Below are 8856 nucleotides of genomic sequence, written 5' to 3' on the forward strand. Positions count from 1 at the left end.
TGATCCATTGTCTACTCATCTGTTTATTCTAGTTGTAGAATCCCTATCAGTCTTAATCATAGGTTGGCTCAAAGGAATAAAATTGACCTCGGATTGCCCTGTTTTGTCCCATTTATTGTTTGCCGATGACTTGATCTTCTTCCTTGAGAGATCTATCAGAGAATGCTAGGAGCTATTGAACATTTTGAATCAATATTGTTATGCATCTGTGCTGGCAAATAAACAAAACAAATCTGGAGTTCCCTTGAGTAAGGCTTGTCCAGAGAGTATCAGAAACTCTCAGAGTCCCGCTTTTAAAAGGTGCTGGAAGATATTTAGGAGTGCCATCCCAAGTTAAGCTGTGTTATGTTTCAAAATACCAATATCTGTTTGTGGAATGATTGAAAAGAAAATTGCGAATTACTAGTGCTCCCTTGCAGAAGGCACAACTGGAGTCCATTGGAGTAGCCGGAAAGTTATGATGCTATCTTTGAGCACTTTCCTGAACACATTGCCCACAAGATTTTGGCAATTCCTTTTAGTTTCTAGTGCAATTGAAGATGGCCAAATTTGGCCCTTGAATCGAATAGGCAAATTCAGTGTAAAAAGTGGCCATACATCAAGAAACTACGGAGTGTTTATTGGTACCTCAAGACATAACCAAAGATCAAGTTTTTCCTACGGACTAAATCTTAGAATGCGTTAGCAACGGAGAACATCAGGAAAAGGGGAAATTGTATCTGATCCGACATGGTCCCTGTGTATGCAGAGACTGTTGAAACAATGGATCACATATTCTCTGCAGCTGGACCTAATTAACATCAATCTTAAAGATTTCCCTTTTAAGGATGTTGTCAATCTGTACACTTCCTATTAGTCAATGAAAGCTGAGAGTACCACCTATCTTTCACAAAAAAGAAAGAAAGAAAGAAGCTCTTCCAAACTTGTAAAAATCTTGGGTTAATGCTACTGTCCCCCGTTACGGATTCTGTGAGATAAGAGGATCTTGATGTATGCCGAATATGACCATTAGTGTCATGAGCGAGCAAGGACGATTTACCTTGTTTGAGAGAGAGAGAGAGAGAGAGAGAGAGAGAGAGAGAGAGAGAGAGAGAGAGAGAGAGAGAGAGAGAGATTTGATATGATTGATTTGGTGCGAGATGTGAGCACAAAGAGATGGAGAGTGTGCGGTTTTGATGTTGAAGGCAACTGCGATGACGGCGACTTCACATGACTCCAGCAACGGACCGACGCCCCTCGCCGACACCTGGCCGGTGGTGCACTGTTGAGGCCGTGGACAGCAGCTTCCCCCAACGTGCTTCTCTCTTTTTGTCGAGGCATATTCCTTTCTCTTTTTCAGATTCTCTCTTTGTTTATTAATTTTGAAAAAATTCATTAGTTTTTTATTTTTTCTCAATTTTTTTTAGAGCAAAAGTCACAAAAAAAATCTCAAATTATGCTTAATACGACATATTTACCCTAATTTTTTTTGACACTAAAATAATTTCAAACGGTATCTGTCAAACATATTTACCTTTTGTTAAAGTCTAAAATCTGCATGTATTGATCCCAGAAAATAAATGTTATTGACATGGCATTCGCACGATTTAAGTAAAAGAAAAACTACATTTTAATGTCACAAAAAAAATCAGGATAAATGTATCACAATGAAAATGTATTGTAACGAACATAGTTTAGGTTTTGTTTGGCTTTTTCCTTTTTTTTAATATTTTATCTACACGTAGGATGTGCACAGTTGAGCAAAACAAAAATATAATGTAGATCAAGGAACATATTTCGAAGTTTTTTTTTTTTATATTTCGAAGATTGACGTGCCAAATTTCGGGAATTCTCGAAATAATTACATCGGGAGTCACCAAACAAAGGGCGTTGAGGCAGTCGTGCGGCTACCAGTTCAGAGGTAGGCCGGAGCGATTGCTGTTCTTCTCCTTCTGATCCTGCAATGAAGAAGGCGAAGGACTCAGCATATGCAGCAGCCATGGGCGGAGACGCCGCATTGGGTACCGACTACTACGATGTGTACCCGAGTTTCAGAGGAGCTGATACTCGCAATGGAATCACCGACTTCCTTTATCATAGCTTGGATGATGCCGAAATCCGTGTCTTCAGAGACGACGAACAACTTGGAGCTGGTGATGAAATTGGCCGGCGGGTCCTGAGAGCGATCGATAGCGCCAAGATCCACATCCCCATCTTCTCCGGAAGCTACGCAATCAGCAAGTTGTGTCTCCGAGAGCTTGCTGTTGAGGTTGTCCCACATTGGTTGTGGAAGGGGTCGGTGGTCAATTTATAAGTGCGAGGGAAAGTCTCATCTTTTGAGCTAACTTTTGGAACGAAAGAGGTCTAAAACCACCCAACACTTGCGGCAATGGTGGAGAGGAAGGCGAAATCTGGTGGTGGGAAAACGATCCTCCCCATATTCTACGGGGTGGAGCCTCGTGATGTTAGGCTTGAAACCCCTTTGTACCGCGATGCCCTTTGGGAGCACAAGAAGAGTTCAGGGCCCGACAAAGTAAGAGCGTGGGAAGATGCTCTTACAGAGGTTGGTTCATTACCCGGATGGGACCGGGGTCTGGCAGGTATAAAGGCCCAGACTTTGTTACAGGAGGGTTTGCAACTCATAGATTATGTTCAAGAATACTAATGCTAAACTCGAATAGAACCAACTGATTACTTTGTTTTTTGATGTTGCGCTTAAAGTGGAAAGAAACTTCAAACGGTTATTCCGCAGTTCAATAGGAGTGGTTATTGCTCTGTCAGGTAGTATCAGCCCAAATGTTAAACTCTCGCCCTTTCTTTTCTAACTGAAACGGTTCACTTCTGTCGCAGCGAGGGTCAAATTATCAGACAAGTCGTTCGAGAAGTGCTCAAGCTGAAGGTAAACCGTGTGCATGTGAATAAACTCATATGTAGCTCTCATTTCTAATCATCAGTAGTTGATCACTGAAACTGCTCGAGTATATTTCCTTGGTAGTGTGTTGACCTTAAGTATGAGATGTAAGACTATTCACACTAGTCCTATACATAGGAGTATGCATGGCATGGCAAACAACCTTACCTTAGAGGTCCAGTCATGGAAGTAATCAGTCATGATTTTTGATGATTTTTGTATCCCTAGAGAGATTGGGATAATATTGCAAATGGAGTATAATCATCCGAAGGTTGATTACCTTCCATTAAATGCTATATCCTAACTTGTTGAGCGGTCGAAGTGTTGTATCAATATAGGTGGGATCACTTACTTGGATATTATTGGTGGGTTTTTTGTGTTGTTTCTGAGGCGCAGCAAGATATAAAAGGAAAACTAAATCCAATTGTTACACTTTTTCATTTCCCGCAGCAGCTTTCTTGTTTACAATTTATTTGTTCTTGTAGGTGGTTCTAAAGAAAGATGAAGAAAAAGAACCAGTAGGAATTGGAAAACAAGTGGAGGACATGATGGACTTACTTGATTTAGAACTCAGTGATGTACAAATAGTTGGAATCTGGGGGATGGGTGGGGTCGGCAAGACGGCCAAGGTCATTTGTGAGCAAATTTCCTCTCGTTTCGACAGTTGTAGTTTCCTTGCAGATATTGGGGCAACAGCGAAACAACTTGGAGGTGTTCGGCATTTGCAAAGCAAGTTGATTTCTGATATCCTAAACTGAGAATACGAGGTTGATCAAGTTGCGAAAGGGATCGACTTTTTTAAAGGAATATTACGGAATATGAAAGTCCTAACTGTTCTTGATGATGTGGAGGTACAATCGCATCTCCACGAAATTGTTGGAGAGAAGCTTGATTGGTTTGGTTATGGATCTAGGATAATTGTTACCAGTAGTACCAAATCTGTTCTTCCAGAGTCCATATCTCGAGGGTTGGCTCATGTTTTCGGTATCAACGTGATGAATAATGATCAAGCTCATGAGCTTTTCAGAAAGCATGCACTGCAAAGAAATTTTCCAAATCCATATCTTGATAAAATTGCAAAAGGTATAATCAACTCTGTAAATGGGATCCCATTACTTGGTGAAGTAATTGGTTCGCTCTGGTATGGAAAAGGAGTAGAAGAACGGGCTGCACTTGGGGAGCTAATTTTGAAATTTGGCCTGGATATTGAAAAGATTTTGAAGGTGAGTTATGAAGAATTGAGCGAAGAGCAAAGAGAGATATTTCTTGATATTGCATGCCTCCCCGCTGATGTGGATTATCGAATTGCTTCATTTTTTTTTTTGCTAACCGAGGTGTTTGCGCGGTCGGCGAGCTAGGGCTCAAACTAGCGGTGATGCCCGACTAGTCCTCGAGGGGGGCTAGTGCAGCATCCCACCGCCATGACCCCCCACTTAAATCACTGATGGGCGAGTTTGAACCTAGGACCTCTCGTGAAAGGAACTGAGCGCAAACCAATGCGGCCACCAATGGGTGGATCTCGAATTGCTTCATTTATGTGGCATAATCCCAATTTTCCCCTCTCCGATGGAATTGATGCACTCCGTGTCATGTCCCTGGTAAAAATTGGAAAAAATAACGAACTAGGGATGCCTAGGCTGTTAAGGGAGTTTGGCCAACAAATCATACGAAAAGAGGATGATCTACATCCAGGAACGCGAGGCAGGTTATGCAATTTAGAATTGGCCTGGAAAACGGAGAAGATGGAGGTACAGTATCTTGTGTAATTCTATGGCGGAATGCGTTCCTTACCCTGTTCTCCAGCCTTGGAGTGTAGACTGTAGAGAAATTGTCCTTTCTCTTTAATGTTGACTTATTTAGCTCTTTCTCATTTTTTCTGCACTTAATACTTTTTCCATTATAGGGACAGACCGCCTCAACTTTGACGCGGGAGATTTTAAGAGCATGCCAAACATAAGGTTTCTTATCTTGGATTGTGCAAAAGTGGTTGGTGATTTTGCTAATGTTTTTCCAAATTTAAAGTGGCTCCAATGGCAAGGATGCACCAGAGATTTTGTAGCTACTAATTTTCTTGTCGAGAAATTAGTCATTCTTGATCTTTCATGGAGCCAAGTCACTGAAGACTGGGGAGGTTGGAGAGAAATCAAGGTAGATTAGCTTTGTTTATTTCATTAAACTGTTTCCCTGATGAATAAGTTTTCACCAGAAAGCTTTTTATGAAGACTGATTTAAGATATGACACTTTCCGGCATATGGCATGTACAGAACTGAATATTACTCTTGAAATACTTAAGGAAATAATTGGTTACCTGCCAGCAACAATTAGAGGGTGCGTGGACGATGTTGGTGGTGGAATCTTAGGTTGGAGTGAGTTAAGGGGAATGATTTTCTGGATGTCGAAAGGGCAAGCCATTCGTCAGAATCTAAATAAGCATCTTCTTTGACTATGAAAACATTTTCCATCAGAAATCTTCCTAAACTATACCAGGATTGTCAGGTTGGAAAACATATCTTCAAAAATTGTTTTTCTTCGAAACAAACAGAGCCTTGGACTTTATTTCCTCTAAAGATTTGTTCAGTGTAGGAACTAATGTTTCTGTGTTATTTTTGCAGATGCGGCAGTTGAAAGTCTTGAATCTTACTGGTTGTGCTGACCTATTAATAAGCCCTGACTTGTCCTCTTTCCCAAACTTGGAGATATTGATTCTTGAACGATGTTCTCGACTAATGAAGTTAGATCCTTCCATCCGTCATCTAAAATGCTTAACTTCCTTAAATTTGAGGTTCTGCAATGAACTCAATATGTTGCCAATTGAACTAGGTCACATGAAAGCTCTTAAGAAGCTCCTTATTGATGGGACTTCGGTACAAGAAATTCCTGTGTCAATGGGTTACATGGAGAAACTTGAGATTTTTAGTGCCTCCAACTGTCTCCAATTAAGTCACCTGGCTGATTCAGTTCGTGGCTTGACAGCTCTTTCAGAACTCTCACTGGAAAATGCAAAAATTACTCGAATCCCCGACTCAGTTGAAAAGCTGGAGAAACTTCGGATTCTGTCTCTAAAGGATTGTCGTTGGATAGGAAGACTTCCGGATTCAATTTGCAATTTGGGAAACTCATTAGAGGAGTTGGATATAACATGGACAAGCATTTCTGAATTGCCCAATTCAATTACTTGCTTGGGGCGTTTAAAAGTTTTAAAAATGGATTCTTGCTTCATTAGAGAATAGAAATTGGAAATTTGGTCAACCTTGAAGAGTTACAGGCTTCCCATTGTAGGAGTTTGAAGGGTACCATTCCAACTGCTATTAAGAGTCTAGATCGTCTGAGGATACAGAGATTGGGACATTCCAGTATATCGGGCATTCCTTCGGAAATTGGAAGTCTTTCTTGTCTTCAGACTCTTGATTTACTTCGGTGCAACGAGATTCAAGCACTGCCAGAGCTTACCTCCGGTTTAACTTGTCTACGTGTGAGTTCTGATAGGATGGAGGCCTTGCCAGATCTTAAGGATTTGGTGAAGTTGGAGGAAATATATTTGGGTGATAAAGATCCTAAGGAGCTCATATGTGTTGAGTAAATTTCCTAAACAGATTTTGAAGTTGACAAAACTATCCATAATAATCTTGTAAATCTGATATGTACTCTGAAGTATTTTGATCCAGGTGTATATACTTTGGAAGTAGCAACTTTAATACTTCAAGAGAGCTTAACTTTCTGGATACTCAGACTTTACGAGGTTCAGAAGGAAATCTTCAGACTCTACAAGGTTCAGAACAAGAAGTTCAGACTCTACTGAAATAGGCACTCAGTCTTTTTCTTTAGGTGTCAGAGATCTTCAAACTCTAATTTTGAAGGACTTATTTTTAACTGAAGACCTACGCTGACTTTGTTTTTGAACGAAAAGCAAGAACCAGAAATTCTTTAAACTCAGGATTTTTCAGAACGAAACATAACAGCTTGTGATCTGGCGTGATTTCACTAAAGCAAAGTTTTGATTGACTTAATTTCAACCTAATTGATTGACAATCAAACTTTATGACAAGTATATACCACAACGGATAAAACTCTACTTATGAAAACCAAGATTCTGGTTGTATGGGAGATCAGATTCATTGGGATTCGGATTTTGTCGATCAATGGCTACTCAATCCATTTTATAAAAATCTGTCCAAGGCGAAGATTGGAAGATGATCTCTTGAAGACTGTCGAACGGCTAGTTTTGAAGTGGAGGAGTATAAAAGGAGACCAATAATGAGCAGAAGGTATAAGAACAAAATTGAGAATCAACAGTCCAAAGTCTGAGCTTATTCTAATTATACTACTTATTTTTCTTAAGCTAAATACTGAGATTTTGAGGGATACTCTGTAAAAGTGATTGTGTGAGATAGAGAGTTCTATCATTCACCGAGTGATATCACTCAGATCTTGTAATCCCTTTGATCACATAGTGGAATTTAACCAGTAGGCTGTTAGCGTGGGAGAGTTGACGTAGGCTTGATCTAAGTCGAACCACTATAACTTCTTGTATGCAATTCTCTCTATCCCTAATCTCTTATTATATTGTTTACATTGCACATTAGCACATTTAGAATCTGAACATTGTTCAGACTTTACTGATCATTATTTATTTCAGCATTAAATTCATCAAAATCACTCGAATCACCTATTCACTCCCCCTCTAGGTGATATCTACTAGCTACAACAATATGTCCCTTAACATGGATGGAGCCAAAATCCAGATCGAGTGATCTCTTAGTTGTGCTCATAGTACTTCCAAAACTGAAGATGTTGGAGTTGTCTCATTCTCGAGTCGGTGAACTGCAACTTGGGCATGGTGCCCTCTCATGTACACATCTTAAGAAGCTAGTTCTATCTGGTGTGAATCTTGAAAATGTGCCGGAACTTCCCTCGTCATTGTCCGTTTTATCTATTTGACTTTGTTCATCTTTGAGACAATTGCCAGCAGTTCACCATCTGAGCAAACTTGCAGAACTAAATCTCGTCCAATCTGCGGTAGAAGAGATTAAGGGGCTTCAAGGACTAACTGCTCTGGAAATCTTGAATATAACGCACTGTGAAATACGCAATCTCAATGGGCTTGGCCAATGAGGAGAGTTACAAGTTTGATTTTGTCAGACTGTCATTCACTTGGTGAATTGCTCGATATATTAAACTTGAAGATGTTGGATGTCCTAGTAGTCCAAAGATGCAGGGTGATCCGTGATTTTAAAGGCCTTAAGGAGTTAACCTCCTTGGAAGTGCTGCATATTAGTGAATGCGAGGCAGAAAGCACACAGCAAGTACAGATGCATCGAAAGCTCGAGAGCTGGAATGTTCAATGAACAGTTGATGTCCTGTGCTCCTGGAGTGGACATTCAGTTATTTACATGGCTCTTCGGACACAATCAAAACCATTCAGCTGTGGAGGGCAGCATCATTGAAGTCCACCGCGAAATTGATTTGGCAAACTGGCGCCAAAATTGCTGGAGCTGCACTTTGAAATTTAGCAGCAAAAGTTTTTCCAGTCCTCCATCTATCCAAAATGGAACCAAGTGCCATAAAAAAGCACCCTTGCACGACCTCAAAGGTTATCGGATCCTTCATATTCCTTCCTCTCTCACCAATCCATCTTTCAATCCAGTCTTTCTCATTCGACCGGTGACTTAGTCATTTCCTGTAAATTCGGAATGATTTAACTCCAAAGAGATCTGGAAAATATGGAAGCACTGCGAGGAATTTTCTTTTGTCAAAGGCATCTCCAATTCTTAGACGGTATACATAAGCACAATTTAGGGGCACAGTTGGAAGCTCTCACATGTGAACAAACCCCCCATACATCTAGTTGTCTTGCATGTCACGCGGGAGATGCAGATACAAATATTGCAGTTAGTGCAAGACATACTTGGGCGAGGTAATAATACCAAACGATTTTCTCCTGAGATTTATCATCATATATAGGTGT

The 8856-nt window shown here is 40.4% G+C and overlaps 1 pseudogene; it reads left to right on the plus strand.

Annotated features, from left to right (window-relative positions):
• Window positions 1-1942: 1942 nt before the first annotated feature.
• LOC115663525 (disease resistance protein RUN1-like) lies at window positions 1943-8409 on the plus strand (annotated as a pseudogene).
• The last annotated feature ends 447 nt before the right edge of the window (window positions 8410-8856 follow it).

The sequence above is a fragment of the Syzygium oleosum genome, unplaced genomic scaffold (assembly GCF_021117445.2).
Source record: "Syzygium oleosum isolate NSW1041296 unplaced genomic scaffold, Sole_v2.1 Sole_v2.42, whole genome shotgun sequence".
Classification (NCBI taxonomy): Eukaryota; Viridiplantae; Streptophyta; class Magnoliopsida; order Myrtales; family Myrtaceae; genus Syzygium; species Syzygium oleosum.